Source organism: Labrus mixtus, chromosome 21 (genome assembly GCF_963584025.1).
Source record: "Labrus mixtus chromosome 21, fLabMix1.1, whole genome shotgun sequence".
NCBI lineage: Eukaryota > Metazoa > Chordata > Actinopteri > Labriformes > Labridae > Labrus > Labrus mixtus.
Window position 1 is genome coordinate 22,377,362 of NC_083632.1, and position 22,771 is coordinate 22,400,132.

Sequence of the window (22,771 nt, forward strand, 5' to 3'; positions counted from 1 at the left end):
TAAAACAGTGCAGTATCAACACACTGCAGTTATTCAGGACTCTGTAATGTTTCTCCCCACAAATCAATACGGGATGAAATTTCCATGTGAGCTGAGTGCTGTGTGGTGTGTGATCGTCAGAAACCTGCCAGTGTGGACACATGTCACATGACAGCATCACCCAATGCTATGGCCTGTTGTGGTTCAGTCTGCACTAAAAGCCTGCAAGCAAGCTCTGCTTCATGCTCATCGTCACTCCTCCTCTTCCTCGAGGGCAAATGCACATTTCCAGCTGTCGACCAGTGCCATCAGGCAGAGAAGCAGGCCTACAGTAAGCAGTATGTGGGGCACATAAAGGATCACTAAGAGCTGCATGTTATTGTGTGTGTGTTTGTGTTTTTATGACTCAGTAAAGAGGAGGCAGGGGTTTGTGGGTCAGGGGTTGACACAGAAGAATATTATAGAGTGGTGGTCAACATGCTATGACCTCTGTAGGACACAAACACATAAGCTCATGTGTGAGATTGATTTGTCTGGCGATGGACAAAAGTACACTGTAGCAAGGCCCAGCCTACAGATTAAGATAAACATTAGATGTTAAAACCCAACATATTTACAGACAGAGGAGTGACCATTAATAGCCACAAAAGACCCTGACAATACATTCTTTTAATTAAGTAACAGAGGCTCTTCTGTTTACAACAGAAAAATAATAATAGGTTTTTTTCTGTCCAAATTTGAAAAGAAATATCTTTGAAGTTCTGTAATCTTTCCTAATATTTGCTTTGAATCATTGACAATATAGGCAGTAGAAGATGGATGACAAAACTCCTCATCCTCTCGCTCAATGACTCCATGTTAAAAACTAACTGTCAATACAGAAGCCATGTTTGAGAAAATGTTATTTGATGTGTATTTTGATTTTATAGTTTGAACCGTGTCCAATCTATTAACAAGGAAGAGGCAGAGCTTATGACTTACGCTGCAGCAAGTCAGTAGGGGGCACTCCAAATGTTGTTCACCTTGTTCAGTCTGTGGTTTGAATTGTGTTTAGTTAAACTCAGATCATTAAATATGTTGTGGTTAATCAGAAAAATTGGAAAAAATAGCAAAACTGTCATATTGAGCAACCTCCCCTGAGAAAGAAAAAGAGAATTCAAAAAGGATCATTATACTCATCTCACTCACCACTTTTCCCCTCCATATTCTCTCCTTGCACGTACACTCAGGGAACAAATATCAAGCACATCCTCCCTCTCTTCTCTCCCTGCTCTCCAGGAGTCATAAAACTCACATTTAAAAATGCATGGGCTCCATAAGCTGCCAGGCCTATCTATTAACTGTGTTACAGTATAGCTGGTTATAGCTGCTGACGGCAGCCAGGGAATGCTGCTTTCCATTAGAGGAGGGGGAGAGAGGGAGGAGGAAGGGGAGGAAAGGGGATGAGGAATGAGGAGAGAGACAAAATTTCCTCATTTTTCTTTTTCCCATGGCACTGCAATCTGATGCCTGGGAGTTTGGGCATGTGTGTGGGGGGTGGGGGGGGGGGGGGTGGATACTTCAACATGTAAGTCTGCATATATATTTAACTGGATCATGTGTGTGTGTTTAGGTTTTTGTGTTTGTTTTTTGCACACCTGTGTGTGAGTCTGTGGCTGAGGCGAAAAGTAATTGATTCAAGTGTTTCTGGGAGATTTTCCCCTGTGTCCTTAGGCGTTCACCAGATGACTATTGATTGGTTAATTGATTGATTGGCATCCGGCCGACAGTGAGTCAACAACATCATCACTCTTCATATGGACCCTGGCTCACACACACACACACCCTCCACACTGTCAGCATTGCTTACCATGATCCTTACACATTTCAAATACTTATTTTGACTTTTTTAATGTACCACATTTTTAGCAAAGATGAACCTGCTGGAGTATTTCTAAAAAAGAAAGTATAAGCCACTTTTAAGAACAGCAAGATTCATTTGACATTTATCCACGGGACTGGATATTTTCCTCTTAAAATGGATGTATCTGCTCTTTTTTTACCTTTCTCTCTGCTCTCAATTTTTTGAATACTTTACAGTTATCTAAAAAATGATGCCTTTAAATCTATTCTAGATTTTGCATTGTCCATTAAATATAACAGAACTACAAAAACAAAGCACTGGGACCATTTAAACAACTCATATCTACCATGAAAAGAAAGACAGCTTTATCTGACTGTTTTACTGCGACTGTGTTCCCCTCCTCACCTATGTGTCCTTGAGCAAAACTCTAAACACCAACCTGCGCCTGATAGGAGCATCTGCTTAATGTCTTTGAATTAAAATGTAAATGAGCTTCAGATGGTTTGGGTGATCTTCAACATGCCAGTGTGCATTTCTTCTTGATGGTATTTTCTCCTCGGCTCAGCCCCGCCTCTCTATGCGTGTTGAAGTCAAACACAGAGGATGAAAATTAATGAGCTAGCACCTAAAGCAGCGGTGACACTTAGGAACAAGGCTCGTGTCCCTTTAATGGACCATACCGACAATGTCTGCGGTATTTCAATTAACAGACAATGGGACGAGGTGGAATAATGACATATAGGAAGAGTTGAGTGACACTTGAGAATGAGGCGGTAACGGTGGCCCGTATCCCTTTAATGGACCATCGTGGTGGAGAGTAGACAATAGGAGTTAATAGGAAATGTAAAATTATGATGTGGGCCCTGTCTAAAGGGGTGAGTCACACCTGGGAGTGAAGCTGTTACATCTTAATGCACTGCTGCCACCAAGGATGAATCAGCTCGGCATATGGGGGTGGAAACCATCTGAAGGCTGCTAATGGCAGACGCTGTCAGTCCCACATTAACCTTGAGAACAGCCAGGGGACTGAGTTAGCCCTGCTGACCTTTCCTCTTTACACAGAAGAATCACACGCACACGCACACACACACACACAATCCCTGATATGTCCAAATGTATGAAGGTTGACACCATAAGTGTGTGTGCAGTCTGTCTCTCTTTCAGTGTTTTATGAGCACCATCAGTAGGATTAAATCAGTCCATCACAGGCTGCCGTAGTATCATATAGGCTGTCTGTGCTGCAGTGACATCACCTAAACTGTCCCTGTTGCCCCCAGGGGTAGGGCCCATACAGACAACTAATAACACTCCCTTAGCTAATTTGGTGTACACAGATGCGCACACTCAAACACAGATGTCTCATTTGTATCTGCGAGTTTAACAAAACTGCTTTAGCAAAATTGAGTAATCCATGGAATATGTAAAAAAATGGTAATGGTTCATGACTAATCCTAAACCAAATCTGAAATGGTTCATGTTTATTGTGACATTTCCACCTAACCAAAAATATATATATTGTTCTTCTTGACCTGAAAGAAATGAGGAAAATTATGTGCAAAAACATTTTGCATATTGTTTATGACAATGCGTGGGATACATGATTATAGTGTCCATATTAGCAAAACAATTTCTATAACTTCCTTGAGGAGCCATGAGGAGTTGTGCTGAGACGTGAACAGTTTTGGGTGGCAGCAAACCCAACAAAACAGTCCTTGTTTTTAACATTCTTGCATGTTTTTGTTTGAAATTAAACAAATTAAATTGGCTTTATGTTCTGGGAAAGGAAAAGGAAAATGGCATTTGGTGGGCAACTTTACACTTTTTAACATGATTCAGAGCTCTATATAGTTCATATATTAAGATGAAACCTTTTAAAACCCAATGAATATGACATGAAATAACTTATAATCAGTAATCTATTGAAATGACATAGAAATACAGTCAGTGTTCACAAAGGCAAACAAATGAAAAGACATCATAACTGATCAATAACTTTAATTGTCCCCCAAAAATGAAACAATAAAGTATTTTATTTACTGCCTTACAAGTGCCTTTCCTGCCCTGCAAATAACTCTTAGTTCAACTAAGACACAGACCACAATGGACAAGATTTGGTTAGGCCGATGCACAATCATGCATCAGTTAGAGTTGCCATGGATTAGGTTGTAATACACCCTAATGAGGCTCTTAGCACTTTGAATTGCCTGGTGTATGAAAGGTGCTATACAAATACATTTGCCTTGCCTTGCCTTGCCTTAGGTGATGACAGTAGAAGACAGTAGTCTTTCCCATCTTCAGTTTTTACATCCACCATCTTCTCTCTGCCTGATTTTGGGGAATAATACAAACCTCATTCTACTTCCACCTTCTCTACCAAAGCTCATAATAGTATAGATGCTAGAGGGCTTGTAAGGACATTTTTTTTCAGGACTTTACCTCCTCTGCACCTGTTTTCCTTCACTACCCTCGTTGCACCATGGTCGAACCTAATTGCCAACCCCTGTCTTTTACTTCCCAATCTAGCTGTCCTCACACACACTAGGCATATGACGGTGCAAAAAGCTTTTAAAGGGCTAACGTTTGTGCTTGACTGGCCAGAACATTTTGTGTAGCGCTGCCTCTGCCCATCGCTGCATTCAGTCCACAGAGCTTCTGTGCTGCTGTGAGTGGACTGGAGGGATATTTTTAGCAAGCCGTTGACAATATCACGTCCCCAAACGGGTGTAATCGTATTATGCTGTAGGTGCTAAAAGCCTTGAGTTGGGAAAGCACATCTGAGGAGGAAACAGGCTGAGACACACAAGCAGTAAGTCTGGAGAGGAAGCAGCTTAGAAGCAGAGTGGGAGGAAAAGATAAAGACAGATGTAAATACAAATTCAAAAAAGGACATAGGGCTATTGATGAGAAAAGTGTTGAAAATGAGGTAATCAGTTGTATTAGGTTTTCTCTCTGAGGTTCAGGTGGTGGTTAAAGTTGGAGCCTCCATCCTTTTGACAGTGTTCTGTATCGGCAGCTCTGAAGGGTTCAAGCTGGCCGTGGTGATGATAGATGAAAGACTGAACTTTAATCAGAATGGCGCCCAGAGCATTTTCAGGGAGGTAAACAGGTTAATCAGTCAAGCCCTCCTTCCCTTCCATCCTCCCTCTCATTCTCCCCTTACTCCTTCCTCAGCACACAACCACTTCTGACACTGGCACGCCATTCATCTCTTTCCCATCAGCACCTCGCCTTTCACCCTCACCCCCTCATTTTCCCCCAAACCCTGCTTCACATCTCCACAACCAACCCCCATCCCTACAGCCTATACCATGGAGCAGGATCGTAGGAAGAGGAACATCAAAGTGCTCCGTCAACCATTTAATATCTCAAAGCTTCATCCACCATAAACCTATGAGGTGGGAGGAGAGCATACAAGAAAAGGAGGCTAGGTTTCTTGCATTATTGCCCCTCCAATAGCCTGTATCATGGGAGGTCGATAATCAAAGTCGCTCCATATGTTTTAAAAACCTTCAAAATGTCCTGAAATTAAAATCAACTGAGGCAAAGGCCGGAAAGAAAATAGCGGAAGCAGCCAACCATTATCCATTGTTCCCAATGTCCCAAGGGTTTATTTATTAAAATGGCCTTTCCAAGAAACAGCAAGGCGCACATGCATGCATAAAAACGTATGCAATGTGGTGAAAAGAGCCAAATGACTTTACCCTGACCACGAACACTTCAAACAAGCAACAACTGTAAGAAAAAGGAAACCAGGAACTAAAATTTCCCACAAGTCTATGGTCCAAGCCACATTCCATTTTTCTGTCGTCCGTCTCACACAAACAAACCACCCTTCAGGGAAAATAAACAATCAACTCTAACAAACCACTTTGGCCAGCCGGGTGTGAACCGTACAAAGGCTTAGCAGATCCTGTGGAGAGAGGCCACATTTAATCTGAAATTACCAACACCAGCTCTTCAACCACATCGCGTTCAGGCAGTTGTTGGGATTCGGGGAGTGAGATTATAATGTGTTGTTTGAGATCCTGACCACAGACCTCGGTGAGCAATCAACAAGAGCGGCCTCTTGCCAGGATAAACTTCACAGGCAGTTGCCACTCATTCAGAGGCAGAGCTTTCCGACTCTGCTGCATCAAACTGGTTGCCTCAATAGGTTCCTCTCCAGCCTCAGTTGGAGCGCAGATTAGGTCTGAAATAAATGATGTTTTTGTTCACATTTTTCCAGGGTATTGCAAAAGGATGCTGGTTGTGCAATATGAATTAGTAAACACTCTTTACAAGAGGCCTTGAAGGGGAACAGAGACGCACATGCTTATTTGAGGGACCCTGAAAAACGCTAAATGTTGGAACCACTCCAAGTATATTTCTGTTATTACCTCCTCCAACCCAGCTCCGCTTTTGTCATAGCATGAATTCACGATGTTCTCTCGTTTAATGATGTGCTTATAGTTTTAACTACATACACAAGCACCTCAGAGAGAGAAAAATGCAAATGCAGCTATATTATATAATGATAGATCAGTGTATAACTCAAGGTGGCAGTGAGGGAGGAGAAGGAGGATGAGTTCCACAGCGACATCTTATAAGAAACACACCATGAGAAGAGATATGTGGGAGTTTAAGAGAAAAGGGGCACAGAAAAAAGTGCCAGGAGACAGCCGCTGTTATACAGGAAAGTAACACACATACACACCCACTCACACGTGCACACAGAAACATTTATAACTGTATAGATGAGTCATAAAGCACACGTTGTTGCACACACATACATATCATTAAGTTGAGCTCCTAAAGGGCCACAAATCACATGGGAGTTTCTTCCTTTGCATTCATTCTCAGGGGATTTTATAAAAGTTGGAGTATCAAAAGAAAAACAAAAAGTACTATGGTCTTCCATTACCGCTAAATGTGCTCTGCCCACCCCCCATGCACCACTAGCTTCCTCATATTTTTCCCCCCAAGGCCACTCTTCACTCTGCCTGCATTTAGTGCTCATATGCTTCTTTTCCTCTCTGTTTTCTTCTCTCTCTCTTACTCTCTCTTACTCTCTCACTTCTAAGGGAGTGGTAGTTGGGGGAAGTTAGAGATTCAGTAAGGACATTTGCTCATGCATTCTTATGAAACCTCTGTTTCCTGTGCCTCATACAACCCCACATACTGCCACACAGACTGAAATCCACGTTGATTTTGCTTTGACATCTCTGCTGCAAAGCAGTCCTCTTTGTAGCGCCTCTTCATTGCACAATATTAAGATCACTGTCTTCTTCCGTGTTCTAAAAACATTTGTATTTTTTGTAGGTGGCACTGTCTTCTCCAAGAAGCAAACTTGTTTTTTTTTATCTATTTAAAGTAAGCCTCTGTTAAAGGAGCAAAGATAATGCAATGCATTCATCCATAGGAATATTTAATTCAAAGCAGCAGAGTTGGCAAAAGTAAACACAGTCTTCTCGAAAGTACAAATACTGAAACTTTAATCAAAGAACAGCCTGACTAGAAAAAGAAGAAAGGTTGGTTTCTCCACTTTTGGGACCTAAAAATGAAAAAGTAAAAGCTCTGAAATGAACATAAGCAGACTATAAAGGTAGCCCTCTCTGTTTCTGTGCTAAGCTAACCCAACCTCAAACATCATATTAGGATAGGATAGGATAGGATAATACTTTATTGATCCCCAGAGGGGAAATTTCGGGCGTTACAGCAGCACAGACAAGAAAGCTCAAAAATACACATTAAACAGAATAGATAATTATTATTTAATTATATTAAAAGGGACTATAAAACTTAGATAATTCTCACTTTCAAAAAATGAAGGAAATAAAGTGTATACAATAACTTTCACTTTGACTCAATGTGGAATATAGTTTATATATTAAGGGCAAATTCAGTTGATGTTAGAAAGATGTAGCCCAACGATGCATATTAATAAAAACCAATAGCTCTCTTCAAATGTATTAAATCTTAAAGTCACAATCCTGTTTTGTAAATGCAAGGAGTAGTACTAAAGTAAAGTACCTGATAACCCTTCTCAAGTACAACATCAGAGTATTTTAACTTTGTTTCTTCCCACTGCTAAACCTCAAACAAGCAACAAAAAGTTACATGTCTGAGCTGCTTGGTATAACGTTCTGGTCCCTCTGACAAATAAATGGAATAATAAAGTCTCTGCCAGTGGGACAGGCTGTTGGACACGGATTTGCTATATCCTGAGTGGTGGCCTGGAAATCTCCCCGGCCTAATAACACATGGCACACGGCGCCTGTCAGAGTGGCAGGCCAGCTAAAAGTGATTTGGTGCGATGAAGAGAAAAAGCAGGTGAGACGGAGCGAGCGAGAAAAAGGTATAGAGGAATACAAGAAAAGAAAGCTTGGGGTGAAGGCAGACAGTCATCAGCCCTGTCGTCCCGTTTCTTTTTTAGATGGAGATGAATTTGTCCTGACAACACAGAAGCAGCTCAGAGAACACCTCCTGAGCCATCTGAACACAAACACACACACATATACATCTCCTACAGCCAAAACAGAGGAGGAGGAGGAGGGGAGCAAATGAGGACGCGAGTAAAAGTAAATAAGCTACTAGATGGAGTTAAGCAGGGACAGAAAGTGACTCAGGAGTGCCTGAGAAAAAACTATCAAACTGAGAGAGAAAAAAGGAGGGATAGATCAATTTTGGTAAAGAGGTAGAGCGGTGAGGAGAGAGACGGGAGGGGAAAGAGCATGATGAGACACTAAAAGACAGCTGTGAAAGGGAAATAGTGGAAAAGATAAAGAAAATAAAGAGAGCATGCAGGAAAGAGAAAGAGGATCTGTCAGAGTGAGATGCACCTTGTCGAAAAGATAGAGAGCAGGGAAGAAACAGAGAGAGAGAGATACAAAGATTGAATGAAGACAGAGAGAGTGAGGGGAGATGAGGGGAAGGCCTTATTTTCTTCCATCTCAATTTGCACAAAACTTTCATTACCACCAATTTGGGGCTGGGCGCCGTAGGCCGGACCATTAGGCGAGCCCCGGCATCAATCAGCCTAATCTCCCTCCCAGGCTGCTAAATTACAGCACCCAGTTGCTTATTAAAATTTGTCGCCCGTCTCCCAACGCCCGGCACTGCTGGAGATTAGACGAGGGGCCCCCAGACAAATCCGTTCCAGAGGAAGAAGAGGAGGAGGTGGCAGGGGGAGGAAGACAGTGGGAGGATGGAAGTACATGGGACAGTAGGTGGGGAGAGAAGAGAAATGTGCTCGCTCAGACAGAGCGGATCAGAGTGGTAGGGTGGGGTGGGGTGGGGGGGATCATCTGCTTTGATTTATACACTACTGGCGTGCACACACACACTCCCTCACCCTCTATGGAATTCTCTTCACTCTCATGCATCCCAATACATCCCATATACACACCCCTAAAATGCAGTTACTGTCAACACCCCCAACACAGACACCAACCAACACACACACGGGTCCATAGAGTGTATGGGTTTGTGACGTCTCCCGTCGCACACTCAATCAAAGCGGCGGCCAGATAAGAGGCATGATGAATGGCGTAATTGAAGGCGGCAGCAGCGTAATGCTGCATCGCTCTGCGTTTGGGGCGGGGAGAGAAGAAGAAGAAAAGTGGCAAGTGGATGATTAGCCTGTAGGATTTATTGTTATTGCCGTCTTATTACAAAATACTAAGACTGTCTGCCTCCGCCTACTGTGGCACAGCTCCAGTGACAGAAGATAGAGGGGGCTGCAACTCAGAGGGGATAAGCACCCAGGTACCAAGTGTGCTATCAAGCTACACATGGAGGTTGAAATTAGGATGCAGACCAAGTGGCAACCTCTGGTGTTAAAAAAATCAAGCCAAAGTGGAAGTATAAAATACTGCAGTTCATTGAGTGTCCACTTGAGGCTAGCAGCCATAACCAAGGAATCTAGATTAGGTCTCATATCCTAATGCTCATTTCTACCGACTGATCTTTATCGTTTCTAGATTGTAGGTCTGGTGGAGTCAGCATTAGAATGGCTGCCACCATTGATGAGCTACAAAAAGCCCTTTTAGAAACCATTGGGTGAGGTCACTGAGACTACATCCATTTTTACACAGTCTAAGATGCAGACACACTGTACACCTTAAAAAAAACATTTTGCTCCTCACATTGCTCTTCAAATCCAGAGACAGAGCTAGAACAGGAGTACATGTAGCAACAGGAGTGTGTTCATTCAAAGGTAAGTGAGTATAAAAAGGAGACTCTTCTACTTCAGGCTGTAGTGGGCCCACCAGATCAAACACTCTATCTTACATGTATCAAAAACTGGCAGAATCCTTGACAGAGTCAGATAGTGCTCTTAACTCCCTGGCAGCACACCTCAGCAGCAGAGAGCACGTGCACAGGGATTTCTCTACTGACATCTGATGACCCTGATTCGCTGTGTTGCACTCTTTATTGAGGTCTAATCTGTCTTAATGAATACTGACTTGTTGCACATGATGAGATGATTTCTATTAGCGAGGCTCGGCATGATCTAGCACATTTTTAACATGCAGGAACCAATTATCATAAAACTTAGGTGAAAACTTAACTAATTCAATTTTTCGTTTGCGCTCCTCTTTTCACAAAATGTTTGACTGCAAAATGGCCAGTTTTGTCCATAAGGTGTTGCACAAGAAAAAGACTAAATAATGTGAAATGTGTGTAAAGTGTCTATAAAGAATGCTTAAGAATATTAAGAGAGGATTGGAAGACTGAAACCGTTTGATTTGTATCCTGCATGGATATTGCTTCCAAATTGCTGAAATGATCGCTTTACAACATTAATAACTGATTCGTCAGGGATTATTTAAGTGGTTGTTTTTCTATTACATATGATTGTAAATTGAAAGCCTTTGGGTTTCAGAACAGTGGTGGAACAAAACAATTTATTTTATGACATTACCCTGGGCTCTGGGACATTGTGATATTATGGTGCATTCCATTTACCTCGAAACTCGGATCTCGGAACTGGGAATGACGTCACAACCGAGTATATTGCGTTGCAAGTCGGAAAAGCAACATGGACGCCTCCAGGCGTACCTTTGTGTTGTTAGCTAATACCAGACGATAACCACACACTGCGTGATAGTTTCTGACCGAAAATAACATGACAACACCTCCACAGAGAGAACTTGCACGATACCATCGGTGTGATTGATTTAATTACACAATAAGACGACTAAGCTGCTAATAAACTCAACAGTTACAGATTAAACATCCCTGTCGATGCACGTAGCAGCCATATTGGAACTCGGGCTACTGAAGATTCTCTGAGTTTCCAAGTCGGAATTCCGACATTCCTGATGACGTATCAGAACGGCATCTTGGAATTTCCGACTTCCGAGATCAAATGGAACGCAGCATTAGCATTTTCTCTATTTCAGTCATGAGATGATTCATGGCAGCCAAGAAACTACTTAAAAAACATGCACCTCAAAAGAAATTCCTTTAAATAAATATGATGTGAAACTCCTGCTTTTTATAGCAAACAAATGATGGAAGAGAAAACCAAGGTCCTGGTCCTTTTGAAAGTTACTTTGGAGATAACAAGCAAGTCCTTGTATCCAGTCACTCCACATACAAAGCTACATGATGCATCTGCTGCAATCTTCCCTCAAGCTTGAACAGTGAAAGTTCTGCATTTGTGAGCAGTGGTTGTAGGGAGCATGCCCGATGTCAGCACACACTGACAAGGTAACTGGCACAGGGAAAACCACACGAGTAAACACTGAGACAAATGTGTTGTGAGACAAAGGCTGCTAAAAATAGAGAAATTGCTTTGTCTGAAAGTTTAATTAGCAGAGCACCTAGAGTATTTGGAGAAAGAAGAGTTGGCAGTGGCAAGGAGATGTGAGCCAAAACGCTCCCAGCAGACAGCTATTTTAAAAACTGGATCTGAGATGTTGTTGTTGTTGGCTTTGTTTAAATATCTTAAACTCTGTGTATCACATTTACTCTTGATGCAGGTCATAAAAAGGGTTAAGTTCAGTTTCTACTGCTATTTCTAAAGAGAGTGTGTCTACCTCTGTGACTTGCCAGCAGCTCTTTGTGTGTTGCTGTTCAGACTGATTGAGTGGCGTGCTCTTTGGCCAACTGGGCTTCCGGCTGGTGGACTGCCTGCATCGATTGCATGGACAAGCCCTTATTCTGGCACACAGACGGGAAAAAGACAGAGAAGGAGAGTGGAATTGAGGAGTGTAAAAATAGAGGGAGAAAAGGAAAAGATACGTACGGAGAGAGGGAGTAGGAGGAGAGGGTGAAAGGGGGAGAAAACAGAAAAAGAGGAACATTAGCTTAAATGAAAGTTTATTAGCTGTATCAGTCAGTCAGTCGGGGTGAGGGTGGGGGGATTTTGCCTCAGGCTCCTCATCCTTCCTCTCTATCTATTTCCCCCTTCTCTTTGCTTGTGTGTGTGTGTGTGTGTGTGTGTGTGTGTATATGTTTGTAAAAGGAGGGGTTTTGAGGGTGGAGGCAGGCATGACGGGAAAACATTAGGTTGTTGGCGAGCAGCCTGTACAGCAGCCAGTAATTGGCTCGGGTAATGGTCATGTCCAGACAAATGGTGTAGGCCCTAACTGTGTTATGAGCAACCGACTGCTCAGCCTGTATTCACAGCGTCAAAGCTAGCACTGCTCAGATACAGAGCAGATACAGTGTGTGTTGCAAAATATGTGATTTACTGGGACAACTTTTTTTTTTTTTTTCCCCACAGCCGATGTTTTCTGCGTGGCTCGTAGCAATGATTCATGGCTTGCTTGCGTCCTGTGTGGGAGACTACGCTGTGATAAGGGGGGAAAAAGATGGCGAGCACAAGCCCCGCTCACCTCGAGGGACAAATCCGCATCTGCTGGTGTCCTCCAAACAAGTGACGGATAGGAGACGGGGAGGGAAAGAAAGGGAAGGAGGGAGGCAGGGGATGACTAGAGAGGGAGTGAGAGGATAAGTTCCATTTTTCACCCACTCCCTCCCTCTGCTCTGCATCACTTCCCCTTCTGTCTGACGGCAAGCTGAGCCACTAATGTCCATTGTGTCTGGATAGGCTGCAATCACACAAGTGTGTAAATGTATGTGAGTGTGTGCGTTTGTGCGATTGTGTGTTTGTGTGCAGCAGTTTTTTTCTCTCTTTCTGTTGGTCTTTGACAAGTAAGAATGAAATGTATATGATCCCACGGAAGCTTAAACAGCTGAAAAACATGCACACATGAATAAAGTTAAGTGTTTGTGTGTGCAAGAAAATGCGTGTATGAGTGTGTACATTTCTCCCTTTTCCATTGGTGTGTGATGGGTGAGAATCAAATGTATATGCCAGCAAAACACAAAACAATGACTTGAGTGTGTGAGCATGTGTGTGTGTGTATGTTTGCGAGTGTGTGTCTGCTGGTAACTCCTCAGCCATCCAGCTATCATTTCCAGCCAGACAGGCCCCACCAAGTCAGCCCAGCTGGATAATGAGATCCATTATGATTTACGTGCCAAGAGGATAGACAGACAGAACAAAGACATTTACACTCACACACACCAACACACACACACACACCTACAAGTAGTTTGGTGAACATGTCAGTATGTGCTTGCTTGTATGCTCTGTGTTTCTTACTGTATGTGCTACATTAGGTGCCTGTAGGGCATCCACCACTGGGTCCTCCCTCAGTTTGCTACTGGAGAACTCTGACCATCTTTCTCCCACTAACACACACCTTTTTTTCCCCTCTTCACCTGAAAAGGCCTGAGTTCTAAACTAAAGCAGCTTCACTATACCCATTTTCTCCTCTCCCACACACTAACACACGTACACATATATAATCACACACTCTGCCCCAGAGCCTTCGAGCAGAAAGTGAGAGGTGAAGATTACAACTATGTGCTGCTGCAACAACAAAAAAAAAAAAAAAAAAAAGGAGACCACACATTTTCACCATGATTGATCATCACCTCTGCCGCACAGAGCCAGCCAGGGATTTGCTCCAAGGTGTTTGTGCCTTTTCAGTTTGTGTGTGTTTGTGTGCATGTTTAGGTATGGCGAGGGAGCTGTCAAGCAAGCACATTCTGGAAAATGTGTATGCTATAGCATTAGCTTCATTAACTTTTTGGGTGAAAGAGTGTTGACAAAATGACAGACAAATATGTAATCTGCTTTAGTAATTCTGCAAATCCTACAAAATATAAAATACATCCCTTAAAATGTTCCTACTAAACATTTAAAAAACCTGGAAGCAGAGGAACCAGCTATGGGCTAAACTGAATTTCCCTTTTATCCAGTACATTATTCAGTCCAAATGTGTCAGAGAACAGAACAAGTCAGTGTTTAAAAGTCTATGGAAGAATGCCAAAACAAAAAAACAGTCAGTGTTTAATTTTTTGTGAAACAACATTGCACGAGAAACGATTGTGCTCATTGTGTTTACTAAGGTTATTATTGGGGCCATCTTCATCTTCACCAACTATTCATTCTGGTATGTGCATGTCACATTCAGACAGCTCTGAATGTTACATACTAAAACAAGTGATGCACATTTAAAAAACAGCAAAAGTGTTCATGTTTTTGATTCTCTCTCTCTCTCTCTCTCTCTCTCTCTGTGAGCACTGGGCACAGAAAACAATAGTGGGATTCTCTGCTGTTCCTGCTGTATGATGTATTCAAGTGACGCCAGCTCAATTAGAGGTCCAAATGCCAAGATCAAGACCGGGAAGGGGTGGAGAGATGAAGAGAGATCAGGACAGGAACTGGGACAATGAGGACATTTGGCGAAGTAGACAAATAGGCCTGAAGGAAGAAATTCTGGAATTGTTCTACTCTAGGATAATAATAAATTACAAGAAAGAAGTTGAGTTGTGAAAACAGGGGGAAATGCAGGCAAGACAAAGTGACAAACATGCAGAGAAAAAGAGACTAAAGACACAAACAGGACTATAATGACCTCCTTCAGCTCCTTCTCTGTGGCTAACGTTTTTGTGAGCAAACACACACACACACACACACACACACACACACACACACACACAATCTTCTGTGGTATGCATTTCCATCAACAAATGTGATCAGTGCTACTGTCTTCCAGCCAACATTCACCCAACCGTGGTAACCACTGAATGAACTGCACACACACTTAAACCCACACAGAAACAACACAACACCTCTGTACAATAAAATACTGAACCCTTTAAATCACACACTCACACACCTTGACAACACTGTGACCAGCCGAGGAAGCGGAGAAGAATCTGACATGCCCGGTTAGATTAAAAGGTCAAATAAATAAAATAAAAGCATCAAAGTGAACAACCTTCAGATATAAAGTGCAGTGGCTTCCCAATGAGCCCTGGGGAATCTCTCTTAGAACATTTGGAGCATCATAATTGTGCATTATTTAATTTGAAGAATAATTCCTGTTTATTACAACTTGGTTCCTATTTTAAAAGTTTGTGGCTCACAAAAATAATTTATGAGAACTTGGAATTGGGCCAGATGAAGTAAAAAGTCAGCATATAAAATCAGCTCGTTGACTGGCTTTTATTTTATTAAGAAATGGCCATCAACTCCTTCTTCTGCAGCATTTGCTTTGAGCACTGATTGGCTGTTAGTTTATTAGTTAACCACTGATAGCACTTACTTACTATACATTAAGACAACACAGCTTGATATAAAAGTCAATAAAACATGATGATGGTGATGATGATGAAAGTGTTATTTAACATTTGAAGAACATCTGTGAGATTTAAAATAAACCTCAAGGAAAGCTAAGCATGTTTGTGAGAGAGAAATTCAGGCAAATATGAATATTATATCCTAACTTTTCTTCAAACAACTTCGTGACTAGTGTATTCAGAAATGAAAGAAAGGAAGGTCAAAAAGTTGGAACAATGCTTGAGACTTTTGTAAGTTTGTAAAGAGATTTTTGTTGTCACATTGAGTTCGCTTGAGGTAAATCCTTTGTTATGCAGCCTTAGTGTATCTGCTCTGGAGTCCTCAACATGAAAAGTTTGCCCTCCTCTCCTCCCTATTTATGCCTGATACATTCAAGAGGACTACTGTAAAGGCTGTTTAAGTTCAATGTCACAGTGTTGTAGTGTAACAACGCACATTAGATGGGGACTTTATCAAAGGGTGTGTCTGTAGAGTGAGTGGGCCCAGCAGAAGATATTACCACCATTCTCTACATTTACAGCCACATTTTTGTGGTTAAATTCCCATCAATGCGGACAAAGTGTTCATGTACGCCGTGGTTAGCCTCGCTCTGAAACAATGTGACTTCTTAGTTGTGTGTCATCTCTGTTGAGGCTGAACCCAAGACACCCCACTTTTGTGGAATGTCCCACTCGCCGACCCACTCGCTAATCAGCACCAGTGTCAAAACCCGAAACACATGCACATGACCAAACTATTTCCCTCTGATTGAGCACCAACAAAACAACACTGCACCTCAAATCCCGCTCTTGAAAAACACCTAACGTCAATATTTCTCCAACAAACCAAACTCTGGTGAGCCCCCCCAAAACCCGAACCCCTTTTCGGATCTCCTTAAAAAAACAGCTCCCTAATCACTTCCCTCAGCACCAGGTGGTTCTCATTGACTGAGGCCCGGCTCCTCCGCTCAGCAAAGACGCTTGGCCGGAGGAAATTGGCTTGTCTACAAGCTTTTATTGCCCGTGAGTTCTCTCGGATGGGCCCTCCAACGCCTGCTCCTTCAGCTGCCTGGTTCTGTGTAGCAAAACAGCTGCGACAGCGTGTGCCGCACCATCCAAAGAAACAATTAGGAACACCCTTTTCCTATTACTCCCCACAGTTAACCACCATTGTGTCGAATTAGTGGCAGTCTATGGAATAAGTGGATTCTAATTCATGCCCTCTTTTCATGGGCCGACTGCCGCTGCTGCAGTGGCTCTCCACCGCTAATGAAGAGGATGAAAGAGAAGTGTTAATCAAACTTAGCATCTCATCTGTGGTAATAAGGAGCAGAGGAGAGGCCTTGGAGTGGCTCCCTTGTGATGTTTGTGTGTATGTGTGCATAACATGTGTGTGGAAGGTAGGTGGATTTCACACACCTATTGCTATGTTTTGCAGTTATTTGACTGCAGGCTCTTTAAACTGATCTTCGGGAAATAAATAAATAAGAAAAGGGAGACAAATTAATGTGTGTGCCTGGGCCTTGTTGTCTAATTGCTCAGCCTCGGCCCACAGGGATGAATGCCCCACTATGGGCCAATCCCTCTCCACTTGAAGCCTTTCATCCCGCCCAGCCTCCCTCGTCTTGGACCGCAGTGCTAACCAGCAGGGTCTGATTAGATTTAAATGTCAGGAGAGATAGGACAATACAGTTATCTTCCAAATTATAGCCCATTAAAGGGCCTAAGCAGTGCGCCTCCCTCCTCAACTAACTAATCACCAACCAGATTCATCATCTCGCAGACTGGGGCATAATTTGGGAGGCTGTGGTTTCCCTTACTGTGTGTGTGTGTGTGTGTGTGTGTGAGTGTGTGGCTCTGGAGAGAGCTGGTTAAGCGCCCCAGGCCAGTGCCCCATTAAAGAGAGAGAGAGAGAGAGAGAGGAAGAGAAAGAGAAAGAGAAAGAGAAAGAGAGAGAGAGAGATCCTCATTTAGGCAGCAGGAGTTACAGTCTGTGTTACACCTGCAGCCAACCAGCAGACAGACAGCCAAGAACTTAAATGTCCCCATCTGCACTCTTTTAATTCACCTGCTGCCCTCAAGTTGAAACAGCAAGCCGCATGCAAAATGTACAAAGAAATGAGATGTACCACTTTGTCCATAAGGGGCGCCAAAATTGATGCAAACTTAGAGCTCCTCAGGGCCTTTAAATGTCACTTTACCACATTCAAGCAATATTATTTTGTAAATTATTTCTTGTATAACTGATGTCAAATTAAAAAAGTTTACACACTAAGGTAGTGTGGTACACTACTAAATTCAAACTAGGCACAAGTTCACCTGTAGATTTATTCTTGTCATTAAGTCAAAGACAGTTAATGGGCAATATTTTAGTTTTCCAATGTTCTGGCTTAAGGAGAAACTGGTGACGGAACTGAACGTGAGCGTGCATCATGTAGGCTACATAATGTGAGTATGTCAAAAAGTTTTTCTGTGTGTTCATTTACGATAGACTTTTTTCATCTTCTCTTGCGAGTACTGCAAACTCAGCAGAACTTAATTGCCCTGTAATGGATTTTCAGAGGGAAATGGGCCGGTCTGCAGAAGATTTTCAGACATGCGCAGTAGAAGAGAGTGACTGACATGCGCAGCTGTGAGAATAGTTTGACCCCAACCAGGAAGACATGATTGGATCAAGCGTGTACATGAATATTGATTGGAACAACAATCGGAATAAACCACTCATCTCGTTCGGAATGAAATGTATTTCCGAATGAGCCAGATCTGATCAGTCTCTTCTGATTGAAGCGTTCAAATAAAGGATTTTTTATTCTGATCAGACTTTTATTCTGATTATTTGTGTCCATGTAGACATAGCTACCGATAGAGTGCATTATAGTTCCGTCATTAAAGAGATAGTGATAGTGTTGTGAGCTTTTATGGAGGAATGAGGTAACGGGAAATATAGGAGCCATATCTCAAGGTGGTTTCCTTCATATCCTCGTCTCTCTTGGGTGCTTCGCCTCTTTAAGCATCACCATTTCCTGCCCTACCCACCTTTCACCATCCATCTTCTGATCTTCTTCTGCATGTTACCACCTCTCCCCTTTACGTTCCAACCTTTCCTTTTTCCCTCTTTCACCCGATTCCTTTGTCTGTCCTTTTTTCTCTCATCCCTCTTTTCCCTGCTTATCCCACACTCACCCACACTACTTCTCCATCATGGAGCTAATACACAACTCTGACTTCATACCTCAGCTGGGGAAATAATGAACAGGAGACGGGGCGATGTGCATTAGGTCCCCTCTGTACAGGAACAGACTATAAATAGCTGCTGAACGTCCTGTAAAAGCTTTTCATTACATAGAGATATATAGTGCGATCAATAGAAGCCTTGTGCTTAATCTGATTACCAAAACGATGATGTCTCAAAATGTATATGTATTTTCAAGAAGATCTGGCAAGCAGAGGAAGCCACAGCCAGATCAAGAGGACTCATACTAGAATAATACTATTTTTAAGTACAAGGCACAAGAGCAAATTGAGATGTGGGGCTGAATGAAGTGGTGGATTGGTTGATGGAAATAGAGGGAGTAAAATATGCACGCTTTAAAATCTGTTTAATGTGCATATAAAAATGCAGATGCATTGTGAGAAACTCTAGATGCAATAGAAGCACAACGATTATTTCGTTGCAATTGGGCCCCAGCTGAAACTCCACAGGAGCTGCTCCTGTGAGCTGCAGCTGTACGAAGACTGGAGAGGAAAGATAGAGGAAAAGAGAGAGCGAGAGAGAGAGAGAAGGAGGAGCCCAGGGTGTCATTTCTCTCTCTGTCAGCTTCATGCCTCCCCCATCCTCCCCTCCCTCCTTTCTTCACCCCCCCTGAGATGTGGATGCTTCGTGGGGACAATTACCAACTGACACTTCATCATGGGCCGCGCGACAGGCGCTGACGGCCCTCGTCCAAACAAATGATGCTGGGGTCGAGGTTGCGGGCCTGCCTTCGAGTCTGCCTGCCTGTAGCCCCTGCTGCAACGGCCCTGCGCTGCATTAGCAATGCAAACGCGCACACACGCGCACACACACACACACACACACACACACACACACACACACACACACACACACACACACACACACACACACACACACACACACACACACACACACACACACACACACACACACACACACACACACACACACACACACACACAAAAAAAGCTACATTAAAAGAGACTCCTTTCAACCAACCACCTTCTTCCTTTAAGAAAAACACATTTATCAGCAGAAGGGGGGAATGAAGGGTGAGGCAGGAGGGGGTTCGATGGAGGGTGGGGTGGGGGCGCTACAGTACTGTCAAACCCCATCCCCCTAAGGTAAAGAGAGAGCTCTTCTTCTTCAACTAGGACTTTCTCACACGCACACACATACACAAAAATACTCCCAAACTGTCCACACATGCAGCCAATCAGATAATGGGGTTAAACTGCAGCTTAAAAAGCAGACAAGGCAAAAAAAGTCGACAATCAGCATAGTGACACCAGCAAGCATTAATTAACCCGGTGCCTTTGTGTAGCACTGATAACACCCTGACCCCCCCCCCCCCCACTAGTAAAACGATCAACTCATTTCCCTGCCTTTGGTTGAGTTTGGCTAAGTTTAGAATCAGAAAATAGGTCAATTGCTAATAGTTAAAAAATGGGGCAGTATATAATGTTTAAATTAAAAAAAGAGAAATATATAGATGACTAGCTAGTGGCGGTCCCTCAGCTCAGAGCCTGAACCTAAAAATGAATAAATGCTGCGTGTGGCAGGGGAGGCCGAGAGGAACAACAATTGAGACAGACATCAAACGCTTGAATAACGCTGAAACAACACTCGGTAAAAAGGCTCTGCTTCTCTCTGAACACACTCACTGCTGTACATGGAGAGGAGGAGGAGAAGATGGAGACGGGATGAACAATGAAACATTTATCAAAGCGAGGAGAACGGCGTCTTAGACGTTGCACGCGCAGACTGCTAATTCAGGTGGCATCATTGTTGTCGTATCCTGAGTTCCTGTACTTCAGGTTTGTGAAAACTCTAAAGCAGCCAGTTCCCTATGGGTGCTTAACTTTGTGGATGCCCTCTCGCTATCTCTGAGGAAGTCAGTTTGCATTTTTTTCTCTGTGTTTATTATCACATTATTTTCATTCATACTTCTACAATGTTTTCCCTATTGGCATACCACGCTTGATAAATGTGTTTATGGCATCTCTCACGTCTACCAACCGCTGCACAAGCCGCTGTCTGAGATAAATAAAAGTATTGCTGAGAGGGTTGTGAGGGGGTTTGGGGGGGGGGGAAAATGAAGGGCAGGGGAGAAAAAATACCAAGCGGGAGCCATACGTCAAGTTGGAAAGGCCCTTGAGAATGCTTTCAATCTTTCCGTCAATATTCGGCGTGCAGGCCTGTATACGCCATCATTAAAAAGGGGACGCTTCGCTGTTTATTTATCATAAGGACACACGGCTGACAGCTTCCTGTAAACAAGTCTTGTGTTTATATATGTGCATTTGTGTGTGTGTGTGTGTGTGTGTGTGTGTGTTTGTGGACATTCACTGTAGCTTTCATAACACACACTCCCGACAGTTTCTCTGTCCGTTATCTCCTGTAATGGATGGCTGCTGCTCAGAACTGTGCAGAGCAAGTGATGGGAGGTGGCCGGCCTGCTTTCTGATAATGGCTGTTAGCGCTCATCATTGTATACACAGATTGAGGTTGTTTAACAAAGGAGAAAAAAAATGCCTTTTGCATGTTTACAAGAAGAGAGAGAACTGAAGAGGACTTTATGCATGGGGTTAAGGTTGCATTGTGATCTTTAGTTATTCGAGATGTTTGCTCTACTTTTTTACAAAATAAACTTCTTGGCCATTCGACATAAAGAGGTAAAAATAAACAAAAAGTGAAAGATGAAAATCCTTGATACTTAAAAAACTGCTTTCATCCGTGTACGCACTTAGACATAGTCTGTTTACAATTTCAAAAGCAGAAGGAACAATTTGTGAGTAGTTACACTTGTCTGTCTATCAACAATAAAGGTTAATCAGTTCAGTCACAGATAAGCCAAAGCTAAACAACTGTTAGCCAACAGCTGAATCCAATCATGCTCTCAGTCTGTCAACAGCAATGATAACTTCAAACTCGGAGGACGAGGAGAATTCCTGGAATTTATGTAGTGAAACATGAACATAAAGATCCTTCCTTATTTATCCATAGATGCAGAGAAAAAGACAAAGTGTGTCCACAAAAACAACAAAAATCACAATAAAGGGCCAATTCCCTGTTGGGAATGATGTTCCAGCCTGACACACGTGCTTGCAAAGATAGTTGGTGTTGCTGGTATGATACAATGGGAGGAAAAACACTGATTACAACACTCTCTCACTGTCCTCAGCGTCTTTTTGCTCTTCTTACAGTGTTCATACGAGACAGAAGATGGACAAGAAAGTCACACTTTCTGCTCTAAAGAGCAAATTAGATTTTTGACTGCATGTGTGTGTGTGTGTGTGTGTGTGTGTGTGTGTCCAGGCAGTCTGACCCACAGAGAAAGACAAATGGCTGTAGCAGGGGGTGTAAGGCGTGGTGTGCTTGACATTTAGGTTTCATGTGGTAAAATGGACGTTGACCTGCAGGGGTCAGGCCTGCCAGTGAGGCTGTAGAAGAGGGGCCCTTTCCTGCACATAGTACCCCATCACTGTAACCAGATACTAACAAAACAGTGGGGCACACACACACACACACACACACAATCAGTCACTCAGTCAGTAGAAAGGAAGACAGAGAGGGGCATCAGACGTCCTGCAGGTTGGACCACAGAGCCGGGTGTCATTATAAAGAGGAGACAGATGTTGTAAGTTTGTGGTTTTTAGCACCATGAGCTAGCAAACTATAGCCAGGTGCATACATTTTTGAGGGTTCTATTTATGTTTTCTGTATGTATGTAGGTGCACATTGATTTCTACAAACATAGCTACAGCAGAGAAGTCAGAACAGTACTAGCACTGTGTTCAACCCACAACTCTGCAACAGGAGGCTACTTTATATACTGTTTGTGACAGCTTTGTGGTAATAATGGAGCCCAGGCCCCCGCTAGTGCAAGTGGCATGCTCAGTCAACTGAGACTTTGCCAAAGAGAGCACACATATACCCACATACACACACAGATACACACACACCAGGCAGCCTCCTTCACGCCTAATGAGACCACTGGGAGAGTGGAGAGCAGCAGGCAGTGAGAGAGAGGGAGAGGAGAGAAAGGATGGGAAATAAAGGAAGAACGAGGGAAAAGGAGTGATATAGCG

The 22,771-nt window shown here is 43.0% G+C and overlaps 1 protein-coding gene across 5 annotated transcripts in view; it reads right to left on the minus strand.

Annotated features, from left to right (window-relative positions):
• The window catches only part of raraa (retinoic acid receptor, alpha a), a 152,211-nt gene that overhangs the window by 99,928 nt on the left and 29,512 nt on the right, over positions 1-22,771 (minus strand). For 2 of the 5 annotated variants that reach the window (XM_061028776.1, XM_061028775.1), the window contains one exon: positions 11,845-11,968. The exons of 2 other annotated variants lie outside the window; for them this stretch is intronic. The gene's annotated coding sequence lies outside the window, so the exon portion shown is untranslated. Of the gene's footprint in view, positions 1-11,844; positions 11,969-19,339; positions 19,789-22,771 lie in introns of those variants that run through there. One more of the 5 variants, XM_061028777.1, reaches the window with a different exon arrangement.